This window comes from Mirounga leonina, unplaced genomic scaffold (genome assembly GCF_011800145.1).
Source record: "Mirounga leonina isolate KUSES-001 unplaced genomic scaffold, KU_Mleo_1.0 Mir_82, whole genome shotgun sequence".
In the NCBI taxonomy this organism is placed as follows: Eukaryota; Metazoa; Chordata; class Mammalia; order Carnivora; family Phocidae; genus Mirounga; species Mirounga leonina.
In genome coordinates, this window is record NW_023270825.1 from 4,143,590 (window position 1) to 4,158,431 (window position 14,842).

At 35.6% G+C, this 14,842-nt stretch overlaps 1 long non-coding RNA gene and 7 other non-coding genes across 8 annotated transcripts in view; all 8 read right to left on the reverse strand.

Annotated features, from left to right (window-relative positions):
• LOC118002446 overlaps positions 1-14,842 on the reverse strand; it is a 110,548-nt gene that overhangs the window by 35,956 nt on the left and 59,750 nt on the right. Inside the window, exons 26-32 of the long non-coding RNA XR_004677055.1 lie at positions 14,576-14,658; positions 13,599-13,683; positions 12,625-12,708; positions 10,224-10,309; positions 5,079-5,164; positions 4,273-4,357; positions 2,968-3,041 (exon numbers count right to left, since the gene is read on the reverse strand). This is a non-coding gene — a long non-coding RNA (uncharacterized LOC118002446). The remainder of the gene's footprint in view (positions 1-2,967; positions 3,042-4,272; positions 4,358-5,078; positions 5,165-10,223; positions 10,310-12,624; positions 12,709-13,598; positions 13,684-14,575; positions 14,659-14,842) is intronic.
• On the reverse strand, positions 1,266-1,340 carry LOC118002741. Its single transcript, XR_004677132.1, has one exon. It is a non-coding gene; the product is annotated as a small nucleolar RNA SNORD113/SNORD114 family (small nucleolar RNA).
• Positions 3,537-3,611, reverse strand: LOC118002729. Its single transcript, XR_004677121.1, has one exon. It is a non-coding gene; the product is annotated as a small nucleolar RNA SNORD113/SNORD114 family (small nucleolar RNA).
• Positions 4,882-4,959, reverse strand: LOC118002715. Its single transcript, XR_004677111.1, has one exon. It is a non-coding gene; the product is annotated as a small nucleolar RNA SNORD113/SNORD114 family (small nucleolar RNA).
• Positions 10,814-10,885, reverse strand: LOC118002704. The gene has a single exon (XR_004677100.1). It is a non-coding gene; the product is annotated as a small nucleolar RNA SNORD113/SNORD114 family (small nucleolar RNA).
• Positions 12,004-12,078, reverse strand: LOC118002714. Its single transcript, XR_004677110.1, has one exon. It is a non-coding gene; the product is annotated as a small nucleolar RNA SNORD113/SNORD114 family (small nucleolar RNA).
• LOC118002708 lies at positions 13,190-13,264 on the reverse strand. The gene has a single exon (XR_004677104.1). It is a non-coding gene; the product is annotated as a small nucleolar RNA SNORD113/SNORD114 family (small nucleolar RNA).
• On the reverse strand, positions 14,164-14,238 carry LOC118002711. The gene has a single exon (XR_004677107.1). It is a non-coding gene; the product is annotated as a small nucleolar RNA SNORD113/SNORD114 family (small nucleolar RNA).

Here is a 14,842-nt window from a genome sequence, read left to right on the forward strand (position 1 = left end):
GCTGTGAATTGTGCAAGACTGTTGAATCTCAGATCTGTACCTCTGAAACAAATAATGCAATATATGTTAAGAAAAAAAAAGAAGAAGAAGAAGGTAGCGGGAGGGGAAGAATGAAGGGGGGGAAATCGGAGGGGTAGACGAACCATGAGAGACGATGGACTCTGAAAAACAAACTGAGGGTTCTAGAGGGGAGGGGGGTGGGAGGATGGGTTAGCCTGGTGGTGGGTATTGAGGAGGGCACATTCTGCATGGAGCACTGGGTGTTATGCACAAACAATGAATCATGGAACACTTCATCTAGAACTAATGATGTAATGTATGGGGATTAACATAAGAATAAAACAAAACAACAAAAAAAGAATTGTATAGGCACTGATAATTAAGAGCCTTTATTATTGTTTTTTTTTTTAATTTTTTTATTCTTATATTATCCCCATACATTGCATCATTAGTTTTAGATGTAGTGTTCCATGATTCATTGTTTGTGCATAACACCCAGTGCTCCATGCAGAATGTGCCCTCCTCAATACCCACCACCAGGCTAACCCATCCTCCCACCCCCCTCCCCTCTAGAACCCTCAGTTTGTTTTTCAGAGTCCATCGTCTCTCATGGTTCGTCTACCCCTCTGATTTCCCCCACTTCATTCTTCCCCTCCCGCTACCTTCTTCTTCTTCTTTTTTTTTTCCTAACATATATTGCATTATTTGTTTCAGAGGTACAGATCTGAGATTCAATAGTCTTGCACAATTCACAGCGCTTACCAGAGCACATACCCTCCCCAGTGTCTATCGCCCAGTCACCCCATCCCTCCCACCCCACCACCCACTCCAGCAACCCTCAGTTTGTTTCCTGCAATTAAGAATTCCTCATATCAGTGAGATCATATGATACATGTCTTTCTCTGTTTGACTTATTTCACTCAACATAATACCCTCCAGTTCCATCCACGTCGTTGCAAATGGCAAGATCTCATTCCTTTTGATGAGTGCCTATACAATTCTTAAGCAAAAGGCAAAAATGCTTATTCTATTTGTTTCTTAATGAGCATTTTTGTTCATTTCTTATACATCACAACATATATTACTAGCTGGATAATGCTTCACCCTATTTATCTGTTTTTTTACATTTTTAATGCTTTGATTACTGATTCATCCATAATAATATATCTAAGTATATAAACCCAAAATAAGAATATGAGCTTTGTGTATTTCTACATTGACCCTGAGGTCATTTACAACAGAAAATAGGCTAAATTTTGTTTTGCGTGGACTCAGAGTTACAGACATATAGCACTCAACCAGGTAGGATTCCTATGCCACCAGTTTTCATCATTGGTCTATGTTTGGGCCTCCTTTCCTTCAAATGTTTCTACATTTGTAACAATTAAATTGTTAATTCATTGGTAATAAAAATCAATACATGATTCATAAAATCCAAAAAAAGACCCCTAAATAAGCTTAACTTCTCTTTGTAGAATCACGTGCCACATAGATCACATCTTTCATTAGTCGACCTCAATGTTGCACATTAGCAATGAATCAACAGTAATATTTCATACCATATTTCTCGTCAGGCCATAGTTAACTTTTTGATTTTATTTATTACTTTTAAATGATACCGTGAATGCTCTTAAATATATCACCCAAAACAAGGTAAGGTCTTTGACCATTATTTAACTTGGTCTCTTTTCTAACACAAAGATAACATAACAATCTAAATCACTGTGGATGATAAAATCAGCTCATTGCATGCACTCTGAAGATATGAAAAAATATGATACAAGTAGACAATATGATAAAAGATTGAGTTATTGTCTCTATATTTTCCACCACTCATTTGCACAGTCATTTGAGCATTTATTAATTTTTGGTAGTATTTATTTATTTTTCCCTTAATAAAATAAACTTCAAATTGATACCTGACTGAGAGCAATATCTATTACCTATCACTGTGTAAATCACCCTTAGTCAAATACATAATACACTTGGTCCTTTTTTAATCCATTCCTTTACACTAATATGCATTTTCCTTAGTATATATTTTATTTTGCTTATGAACAAAGCTTCATTCTCTCCATATTTAGTCATTTATACGTTATTTATTCTTCCATTGATACTTTTATAATAATATTTTAAGGCTTCATGAACTCAAAGGCCAAGAACTAAATCCTTATGTAGTCCTGACCTCCATCCATAGGTTCCCTTCATAAAGTAAAGTGGACGAGATTCCATTTGTGTTGGACCTGAAAGCTCCAGAAAATGTCTCTATCATATAATAACACCGAGTGTTCATCACAAGTGCGCTCCTTAATGCCCACCCCCTCTTTAAGCATCCCCACCCTCCCCCCCAACTCCCCACTAGTAACCATCAGTTTGTTCATTCTCTGGAGTTAAGAGTCTGTTTCTTGGTTTGTCCCCCTCTCTCTCTTTCCCCTTTGTTTTGTTTCTTAAATTCCACATATGAGTGAAATCATATGGTATTTGTCTTTCTCTGACTTATTTCACTTAGCATAATACTCTCTAGCTCCATCCATGTCATTCCCAATGGCAAAATTTCATTCATTTTTATATGATTATATAATATAAATTTTTAATAATACAATGAAAATGTTTTTCAAAACAACAGCACTGGGTGTTATACTCAACTAGTGAATCATTGAACATTATATCAAAAACTAATGATGTGGGCGCCTGGGTGGCTCAGATGGTTAAGCGTCTGCCTTCGGCTCAGGTCATGATCCCAGGGTCCTGGGATCGAGTCCCACATCGGGCTCCCTGCTCCTTGGGAGCCTGCTTCTCCCTCTGCCTCTCTCTCTCTCTCTCTCTGTCTCTCATGAATAAATAAATAAAATCTTAAAAAAAAAAAAAACTAATGATGTACTGTAACTGGCTAATTGAACTTAAATAAAATAAGTAAATAAAAATAAAACAATAGTCTAGCCAAGAAGAACATTGACTATTACTCACACTTGTCTCAATGCTCCTAAATCCATAGAGCTCCTGACCATGGAAGATTTTAAAGCAACTGGAACACATCCATTCTGAGGAGTACAGAAGGGCAGAACAACAACAAAAACAAAAGGATTGAGACATTCTCTCCAATGGCCCTTAATTCCATCTTTATTTATTCAGTCAGTAGGCAATTAGTAAGTTGTGATCATGTCTATTTTATTTTCTCTTAAGGGACCAAATCACATCAATATGGCCACTGACAAAGAATATGAACATTGACTACTACTCATTACTGCCTATGTCATACTCAGCAAAAGGGGCAACGTGCTTATATCATTTGTTTTCATTAATTGTCAGTGTTTGCAACATATATTAATTGAACTTTGTACCTCACCACATATTTTTATAATTGGACAATGATTTACTCCCATCATTTTTTTTGTAACATGTTTATTGCTATTTTGACTGATCTCATTATATTTGTAGAATTAAAATTAATAAAAACCAAGACCCAAAAGAAGACCTTGTATATCCTGACATCTGTATAGGACCATTTCAACAACATGGAATGGATTTGTTTTGTGCTGGATCTCATAGTTCCAGACACACAGTATTCACTACACATGACTCCTATGCCATCAGTTGCCATCATTGGTCCAGGACTGGCTCTTTTTTCTATTGTCATCTGCATCTGGTTATTGATTAATTGCCTAATATAGAAATTAACATAAGTCACCAAACAAAATCACAAAATCCTTGAATATCCCTTACATCTATTCATACAATCATAACAATAATAAAGGCTCTTAATTATCAGTGCCTATACAATTCTTAAGCAAAAGGCAAACATGCTTATTCTATTTGTTTCTTAATGAGCATTTTTGTTCATTTCTTATACATCTCAACATATATTACTGGCTGGATAATGCTTCACCCTATTTATCTGTTTTTTTACATTTTTAATGCTTTGATTACTGATTCATTCATAATAATATATCTAAGTATATAAACCCAAAATAAGAATATGAGCACTTTGATGTAATGAGCACTGAGTGTTATATGTAACAGATGAATCACTAAATTCTACCACAAAATTAATAATACACTATATGTTAACTAACTTGAATTTAAATAAAACCACTGAGGACAAACTCTTTCATTATTAACTGAACTCAGTGTTTCACATATGGATTAACATCATATTTGATATTGGTATGTTTGGGCTTCTTGATTATATCAAATAATTTTTAATAATAGAGTAATTAAAACAAAACAAAACAAAACATTCCATCCAAGATAAGAACATTGACCATTACTCACATTGTTCTCTATGCTCCTAAGAAACAGATGCAGCCACAGAGCTCTGCCACGTGAAGGTGCTTTAATGAGCTTGAGGGCGCCCGTTCTGAGGAGTAGAGAGCAGAGAGGATGATAACAAATTGCGACCTCATCTTCATTGATCCTTGCTTCTGCATTTCACTTTTCAGTGATTTAGGCAATCATTAATTAGGAGTATACGATATTTATTTCATTTTCTCTTAAGAAAATGAACTTAGACCTTTTCCCCAACCCAGAAAATGAACATCGATTATTATTTATTTTGTCTATATCATTCTCAGCCAAAGATTTAAGTCATGTAACCATTTATTCGTCTTTGGACTCCACACTGTTTTCAAATTTATTAATACCATTTCTTGCCTTACCACATATTTTTATAATTAGAGCATACTTTCCCATATTCCTCCTTATTTTTTCTCTTTATTTATTTATATTTATATATATTCGTTTAGTGACTATTTCAATGCTACAATTATAATTCCAGATGAAAATCCATGAACAAACACAGAGACCAAAAACAAGATCTCTGTATATTCCTGACTTCTGCCCATAGCATCCTTCCAAACAAAGAGAATGCACCGTCGTGTTTCGTTGGACCTCAGAGTTTCAGACACATGTTATCCATCATCATCCATGACTCATACGCCACCAGTCATCATCACCGGTCCAGGATTGGTCCTCTTTCTCTTTGTTCACTTTTAAGTTGTTTATTAATTCACACTAATGATTCTGTGAATATTCTTAAGCAAACCACCCAACCCAACACAAGAACTTTGACTATTACTCACGTTGGTCTCTACGCTCCTAATGCAAAAATGCAGGCACGGAGCTCATGACCATGGAAGATGCTTACATCAGCCCAAGTGCGTCCATTCTGAGAAGTACAGGGCAGAGCAGTGGATAAAGAAAATGAAGACCTTATCTACATTTACCCTTCCTTTCCACATGACATTTACTCAATGTTTTACATGTGTGTTAATTTTTCATTATTTTCCTTTCCTACTAACAAAGGAAAGAAGCTTGAACTTGGAACTGATTCAGAATTTAAAAATAATTGATTTTTAATTACCTGTGTCTACGTAATTTTTAGCGAAAAAGGAACACCCTTGATCCATTTATTTCTTAATGGGTATTGGTGTTTTTAATTTTTATTAATAATATGTCCTGCCTTGGGGTGCCTGGGTGGCTCAGTTTTTAAACGTCTGCGTTCAGCTCAAGTCATGATCCCGGGCTCCTGGAATCGAGCCCCGCATCGGGCTCCCTGCTCAGCGGGAAGCCTGCTTCTCCCTCTTCCACTCCCCCTGCTTGTGTCCCTCTCTCGCTGTGTCTCTCTCTGTCAAATAAATAAATAAAATCTTAAAAAATAATAATAATAATAATATGTCCTGCCTCACAACATATGTTCATAACTGGACAGTGCTTCATTTTCTCTTTATTTATTTATATTTCTTAAATCGTTCTAACACTGATCCATTGATGATAATAAATTTAAATCTATAAAGCCACAAAGAGAATATGACCTTTATGTATTTCTGACATCTGCCCATAAGATCATTTCTAAAAGAGCGATTCGACTATTATGTATTGTGCTGGATCTCAGAGTTTTAGATATTTATTTTCCATTGTCCATGACTCGTACGCCATCTCTCTTAACTATGGAGAATAAACTGAGGGTTGCTGGAGGGGAGTTGGGTAGGGGGATGGAGTAATTGGGTGATGGACATTAAGGAGGGCACTTTGATGTAATGAGCACTGGATGTTATATGTAACAGATGAATCACTAAATTCTACCACAAAATTAATAATACACTATACGTTAACTAACTTGAATTTAAATAAAACCAAAAAAAACCAAGCACACATACTATTACATATCACAATCTGTATCATCCTTAACCCAAAATGTAACCCCTGATCCATTAATTAATGAATTCTACTTGTTCCAAGTTATATTAATAGTAATTCTTGCCTCACCACATACTTTCTTAGCTGAATATGCTACACCCTTTTCTCTTTATGAACTGACCTATTTGTTTCTCTCATTTATTAATTATGATAATAAAATCAAAATCCATGAGGCACCAAAGGCTAAGAACATGATCCTTGAATATTACTGAAATCTATAGGCTCAGTCCCACAGATATAAACACTTAAATCCCTCTTTGTAATGGACCTCAATAGGTCATAGATATTGTGATCATAAAATATAGTTCAGGATGCATTCCGTTCACATCACTGGTCCACAGTTTGCCCTTTTTCAGATAATTTGCATATTCTTTTTATATATAGTCACCACTTGCATCAGAACTAAAACACTGACTACAACTTAACATCTCCTATGTGCTTCTGCCTCATAATAAAGGTAGTTTACATCTTTATCAGTTAAGGAATGTCTAGGGGAAAACTGAAATAGAAATTTACAGAGCTATAAAAATGAGTGACATGGACTTGATCGATTTTTAAAATCATCGCAAGTAGTGGAGGTGGGCAGGAAGATCGGGTAAACAGGTGATGGGGATGAAGGAGCGCACTTGTGATGAGCACTGGGTGTTATATGCAAGTGTTGAATCACTAAGCTGTACACCTGAAACTAATATTACACTGTATGCTAACTGACTGGAATTGAAATAAAAACTTTTTAAAAAGTATTAAATATAATCAAAGAAATGCTGAGGGTGGAGCCAGCAATCTACAGTTTAACCAGCCTTCAGGCGATTGTGGGGCTCACTCAAGTTTGAGAACCACTGCCCTATAGCCACCTAACCCAGAGAGCTAACACTTTTAACCTACTGAACTCTTAATACACGGCAAGGTTTCCCAATTGTATAAACAAAACTTTCAGCCTCACAACATTTTCTCCTAATTAATCCAGCATTAATTACTTTCTTTATCTACCTACCATCATTTATCTATCTATTTATCCCTCTACCTACTTATCTATCATCTATCTACTTATTTATCATCTACTGATTTTTTAAATTTATTCCCTTAGAACAATGTACTAAATTCCCAGGAGCCATTTAACAACATAATTAGATTCTTGCACATTACTCAAGTCTAGCTATCGCCTTATTCCCACAGATGTAATATACCAAATTTCCTTTTTTTTTTTAAAGATTTTATTTATTTATTTGACAGAGAGAGAGACAGCGAGAGACGGAACACAAGCAGGGGGAGTGGGAGAGGGAGAAGCAGGCTCCCCGCCGAGCAGGGAGCCCGATGCGGGGCTCGATCCCAGGACCCTGAGATCATGACCTGAGCCAAAGGCAGTCGCTTAACCAACTGAGCCACCCAGGCGCCCCCCATATTTCCTTTTGAAATGAACTTCAGTAATGAAGAAATGAATTAATCACAAGACACATTCAGAATGCATTCCATTCACATCATGGGTCCTTGCTTGGCTCTTTTTTTTCAAGTTTTTATTTAAATTCCAGTTAGTTAACATATAGTGCAATATTAGTTTCAGGAGTAGAATTTACTGATTCACCACTTACATATAACACCCAGTGCTCATCACAAGGGCCTTCCTTAATACCCATCCCCCATTTCGCCCATCCCCACCCACCCACCTCTCCCCTAACAACCTTCAGTTTGTCCTACAGAGTTAAGAGTCTGTTTTATGGTTTGCCTCTCTCCTTTTTTCCCCCATGTTCATCTGTTCCATTTCCTAAATTCCAATATGCGTGAAATCATATGGTATTTGTCTTTCTCTGATTGACTTATTTCACTTTGCATAATACTCTCTAGCTCTATCCATGTCATTGCAAATGGCAAGATTTCATTCTTTTTTATGGCTTTTTTATTCCATTGTGTATATATACCACAACTTCTTTATCCATACATCAGTCGATGGACATTTGTTCTCTTGCCATATTTTGGCTATTGTTGATAATGTTGCTATGAACATCGGGGTGCATGTGCCTCTTTGAATCAGCATTTCTGTAACCTTTGGGTAAATACCTAGTAGAACAATTGCTGGATCATAGGGTAGTTCTATTTTTAATCTTTTGAGGAACCTCCATACTTTTTCATTAACTTGTACATTCTTTAAAGATATAAATACAATCATGAGCCCACTATCTACTGCCCATCCAAAGACTGTACCTTACAACTTTCTATGAGTTGTTTCATTGATTTAACACTTAGTTCTTTTCCACAGAAGAATGTTTATAAACTGTGGTGCCAACCTAAGATGGAAAATTAGATACTTAAGAAAGTGAATGGAAAATCCTAAAACCTTTAAAAAAAATCGTACTGAAATTGGTTACTTCATAAACCTTACCACATAGCTCCATCATAGACCCATCTTTGGTTTTCTTTGATTTGATTTATACATGTAAATATTTATCAATAGCTTTAATATTCATTCGTTCACTCTTTAATTCGTAAAAAAAGTGACAAACTAGTCACTTTTTAAAAAAAATGAAAACGGTTAAATAACATAAAAAATGTCTAACTTCCCAGAAACCCAGAATAGAAATGCTACTGTGTATATATCTGTGTGGTTCTCCTGACTCCAACTGGAGAGAGCTGAGATTTTTGTCTTAGGAGGGATAAAACATGAGTAGGACTGCTGGATCATGCATCACCACATTCTAATCCCTGGCCATGGATTATATATATGTATATATATATATATATAATGTATTCACTTATTAACTTATTTATTAATTTATAATGATAAATGTGCACCGTTGTATGCAAACTCAAGATTATAACAGGAATTAATAAAAACTGTGTCCAGTTTTTATCACTATCAAAAATGACAAAGGACTATATACTTCTTGTCCAACGTTACTGAGAAATTATTGATAAATATAGTTGCATATATTTAAAGGGTACAACGTGACATTTGATTGACATATACATCGTGGAATGATTACCAATCGACCACAGTGAAGCCAACTGGATTGGTCATAATTTGGTATGGGACTCAATTTTGTCACTGGTTCATGCTTGACCCCCTTTAATATAGTTAGTTGATTATATTATATAAACTTTTTCCCTATTTCTCAAATGAAAAAAACAAAAACAAAAACACCTGCAACCCAGAGACAGCACAGAATATGAATATCAACAACTACATGCATCTGTCCCTATGTCCCTTCTGATGAGGTATAAATGCCTTAATATATTTTTAATGGACTTCTGATTCTTAGAAATGAATTCGTAATGATGTTAATTTCATTACATATGCTATAGTTATTGCACGTTTGGCCCTATTTTTCCTTCATTTATGCATACTTTTTTTACTTATTATTGCATTGCTTAATTTTTAATAAGCAATCAATATTTGTGAAACTCAAAAGCCCAAGAATAAAATTCTGGGATAGCTCTAACAACTGCTTACAGGACCATTTGTAACAGAATCAATAGACTAGATTTCTTTTTACGTTGGATCACAAAGTTGTAGATAAACCTTATTCATCCTTGCCTCTTATGCTGCTGGTCCTCGGGATTGGTCCAGATTTTGCCCTCTTTTTCTTCATTGAACCATAATTTTGTTTAGAGATTAATTCATTAATTCACCAATAATAAAAAATGCCCACGAGGTTTTGAAAAGTGACTTTAATATCCCTAACATCTGTACCTAAAATCATTTCTACAGGGCTAATAGTCTAGATCTTCTTTGTTAGCTGACCGAGGTGTTGAATGTATGGATTAGCCAACATGCTCATTTTAACCTCTTACTTCATCATTAGTGCCCGGTTGGCAGGGACTAATGTGTAACATCTGTCCATAGAATCATTCCCACAAGCAATTCATTTCTTTCATTAACAGACCTCAGTGTTTGGTATATGGATTAATAAACACGATGCTTCATATTAGTTGCATTTGGGGGCCATGGTTGGCATTTCACATTTTTTAACAATATAGTAAATACCCTTAAACAAACCACCCAAACTGAGACAAGAACACTGACTATTACTCACGTTCATCTCCATTCTCCAACACATAGACACAGCCATAGAACTTGTGGTCACGGAAGAATGTTTAAATCACCATGAGTGCGTCCATTCTGCGGGGTACAGAGCAGAGCAGATGAAAACAAAAAGCTTTAGACCTTATCTCCACTGGTCCTTGCACCCCACCTCTCATCTAGTCAGTCACTTAGACAATTTGCAATTGGGGGAACTGTTTATTTAATGTCTCCTAATAAATGAACAATAATGACCTCGCCACCGACATAGAGTATGAACATTGCCTATTACTATTTAACACTGCCTACACAGTCCTTCGCCAAAGAGGCAACACCTTTGTTTGTATCATTTATTTCCGAATGGACAGGAGTGTGTTTTCCATACACATTAATAGTATTTCTTGTCTCAATACATATTTTTATAACTGGACAATGCTTTATGACCTTGATCTTTACTTATATATTGTTTGTTGATCAACTCATTGATCCCATTACAAAAATAGAGAATGCATGAACATGAACCCAAAACAGGATCCTTCTAAATTCATGATATCTGTCTATAGGATCACTTCACACAGGGAAGTGGACTAGAGTGCATTTCTGTTGGACCTCAGAGTTCCAGACACGTATTCATCGTATACGACTCATACGCCACCAGTGGTCATCATCGATCCAATATCGTCTCTCTTTTTCTCTATTCAGTGTTACATTGTTTATTGACTAATTCATTAATTCACTAATAATAATTTTAAGGTGCTATTATTCACTAAAATGCAAGAAGAGACTTGATATCTCTAATCTCTCCCTAGGATCATTCTCACATCAGTGTATCACTCTCATTAATTATAATGTTTTACATAAATGCATTAATCAATATAATCAACCCCTATTAATCAATATAATCAAATCCGTATTTGTCACTGGGCTACAGTTGCCCTTACTTGATTATATTTCATACTTCTTAATGATATAGTGAATACCTTTAAAAAAACACACACACAAGAAGAAGAAGACGAAAACTTTGACAACTACTCACATTGGTCTCTATGCTCCAAATTCACAGATGCAACCAGAGAGCACATAATCATGGAAGTATTTACAACTGCTGGAGTGAGGGGCACCTGGGTGGCTCAGTCGTTAAGCATCTACCTTTGGCTCAGGGCATGATCTCAGGGTCCTCGGATCAAGCCCCACATCGGGCTTCCTGCTCAGCGGGAAGCCTGCTTCTCCCTCTCCCACTCCCCCTGCTTGTGTTCCCTCTCTCGCTGTGTCTCTCTCTGTCAAATAAATAAATAAAATCTTTAAAAAAACCAACTACTGGAGTGAGTCCATTCTGAGGAGTACAGAGCAGAGCAGATGATAACAGGATGGAGAGACACTCTATTGGTGCAATGATTTTACCTTCATATTGTCTGTCACTTAGGAAAATAGCATGGTGGGGTTGTATTTATTAATTTTCTCTGAACAAACAATATCAAACTTGACACTGACCAAGAATAAGAATTTTGGCTGCTATTTATTGTCTGTATCCTCCTTAGCCAAAGAGATAAAACACTTGAACCATTTACATTTCTTAATAAACTCCAGTATTTTCAATAAACGTTCATAATTTTATTAGGAGTAGACATGCTTCACCCTCTTATTATACTTGCATATTAATTCTTCTTTGAGCCATTTGTTACAGTAGAATCAAAATTCATGAAAATGAACCAGGAAAATGGTCCTTTTTCTTTCCCTAACATCTGTCCATAGGATCACTTCAAAGAAAAGCAATAGACTATATTTTTTTTTTATTGGACCTCAGAGTTTCAGACACGTAATATTCATCATCCATAATTCATACGCCACCAACTGTCATCACTCGTCCAAATCCAGGCCTCTTTTTCTTCATTCTCTTGTACATTACTTCATTAATTCCTTAATTGACTAATGTAAAATTTTAAAACCCTGTGATTCACAAAAATCCAATGATAAGAGCAATGAATATTCTACCTCTGCCTATAGGATCATCTGCCACATTGTTACATGTCTTACTCTGGTGATCATCCACACCTCACATATGCGTTAGCAAATGTTATATCCCATATTTAAAGGTTCCCATATTGATGGTTTTAAATTGTATTTCACACATTAAATAATACAGTGGATACCTTTTTTATTTTTAAAGATTTTATTTATTTATTTGACAGAGAGAGACACAGCGAGAGAGGGAACACAAGCAGGCGGAGTGGGAGAGGGAGAAGCAGGCTTCCCGGAGAGCAGGGAGCCCGATGTGGGGCTCTATCCCAGGACCCCGGGATCATGACCTTAGCCGAAGGCAGACACTTAACGACTGAGCCACCCAGGCGCCCCTACAGTGGATACCTTATTTTAAAAACTTTTAAGCAAATACAAGAGCTTTAACTTTTACTCACATTCATCTCTATGCTCAGAGCATGCAGGAAATCACAGACCTTTTGACCATGGAAAATGCTTGCATCAGCTGGAGTGTGTTGATTCTGAGGAATGTTAACACAGAGCAGATAATTAAAAATTGAAACTTCTTCCATATTAGTCCTTGTTTTCATCATTTCATTTTTCCAGCTATCCGGTGCTAATTAATTTTTCACAACATGTATACATACGAAAATATAAACAGGTATATTACAAAATTAACATCCTCAAATTAAGAATGACCCAGGCTTACAAAATTCGATGTTGCTTATCTGTGTCAGTGTCTACATGATCCTTACAAAAGGAGATAACACCTTTGGTCCATTAATTTTGCAACCTGCATCAGTTTCTTTAGGTTACATAAAGGATTTCTTGCCTCATCAAATATATTCATAGTTGATAAGGCTTCATCCTTTTTTTATTTATTTATACATGTTTAATGGTTCTATCATTGTTCCATGTATGTTATTAATATAGGAATCCCTAAATCAAAAATGACAACATTATCCTTGTATATTCCTCACATCGATCCACAAGATCGTTGTGCTGGACCTCAGACTTCCAGACACGTAGCATTCATCGTATAGGACTCATACGCCACCAGCTGTCATCATTGGTCCAGGATTGGCCCTCTTTCCTTTATCCTCATCCATTAATTCACCAATCTACTAACAGTAATTAAATAAATATTTATGAATCGCAAAAATGCAAGGACAAAAGCCTTCAGTATTTCTATCATTTTTCTTTAGAATCATTGCCTAATTAAACAAAGTTCTTCATTAACCACCCTCCTTGTGGTAAAGGTAGGTTGGTCAACATAATGTTTCATACAGTTCCAACTTAGTCATTGGACAATGGTTGGTCCTTTTTCTTCTATTAAATACTTTTTAAATAATTACAGTGACACCCTAAACAAACCCTCCAAACCAAGACAAGAACTTTGATTACTACGCACGTTTGGCTTCACGCTCCCACACAGAGAGGCTAGCCTGGAGCGCCTGAACATGGGGGATGCTTACACCAGGTCAGGTGTCTTCTTTCTGAGAAGCACGAAGCAAAGTAGATGAGAATAAGACTGAAATGTGATCTCCCGTCTTCCGCACATTCTACTTTACACGGAGTCAATCATTTGAAAATACATTAACTTGCAATCATGCTTATTAATTTTCTATTTAAAAAATGCATTAATATCATACTTGCTACTGACCCAGAATAAGAACTTCTCTATTACTGAGCACTAAAGAGGTAAGGCACACGAACCATTTATTTTTCTTAATGGAATTCAGTATATAAAATATCTTTGAATGGTTTTTATTGCTTCACCATGTACATTGAGAGTGCATATGCTTCATGCCCTTAATTTTTACTTTTCAGTATTTGTACATTGATTCTTAAATTGATCCACTGATAATAAAAGAATCAAAATTCAAGAAAACAATGAAAGAAAATGGTCCCTTTACAGTTCTAAAATCAGTCTACATAATAATTTGAGACAGTAATAGATTATATTTCCTTTTGCACTGGACCTCAGAGTTCCAGACACGTAGTATTCATCGTCCATGACTCCTACGCCACCAGCCATCATCATTGGTCCATATTTCAGCCCCTTTTTCTTCATTTTCTGTATATTATTTAATTCCTTAATTCACTAATATTAATTTTAAAAACCCAATGATTCACAAAAAAATGAATAAGAACATTGAATATTCTACATCTGTCCCTAGAATCATTTATCACATTGATATAATCTTTTTCATTAATCATTCTTAATGTATCATAAATGCATTAATAAATGTAACACTTGGTAATACTCCAGTATTTATCACTGGCCATGATCAGCCTTTCGAATTATATTCACACTATTAATAACACAGTAAACACCCCTTTTTTTTTTACAACCTGTCAAATGAAAACATGAGATTTATTACTCACATTGGTCTCTGTACACCTGAAACACAGATGCAACCAGAGAGCTTGTGACCAAGAAAGAAATCTTCAACCAGCTTGAGGATGTCCTGGGGGAATAGAAAGCAAAGCATGTTATATAAAAGAAAATCAGAAACCTCATCTGAATTGACCTTTCTTTTCCACATTGCATTCATTCTATCATTTAGGAATTTATTAATTTTCATTCTCTTAACAAAAGGAACCACCTCAAATTTAAGACTGACCTAAAAACTACAGTTGACTCATACTTAG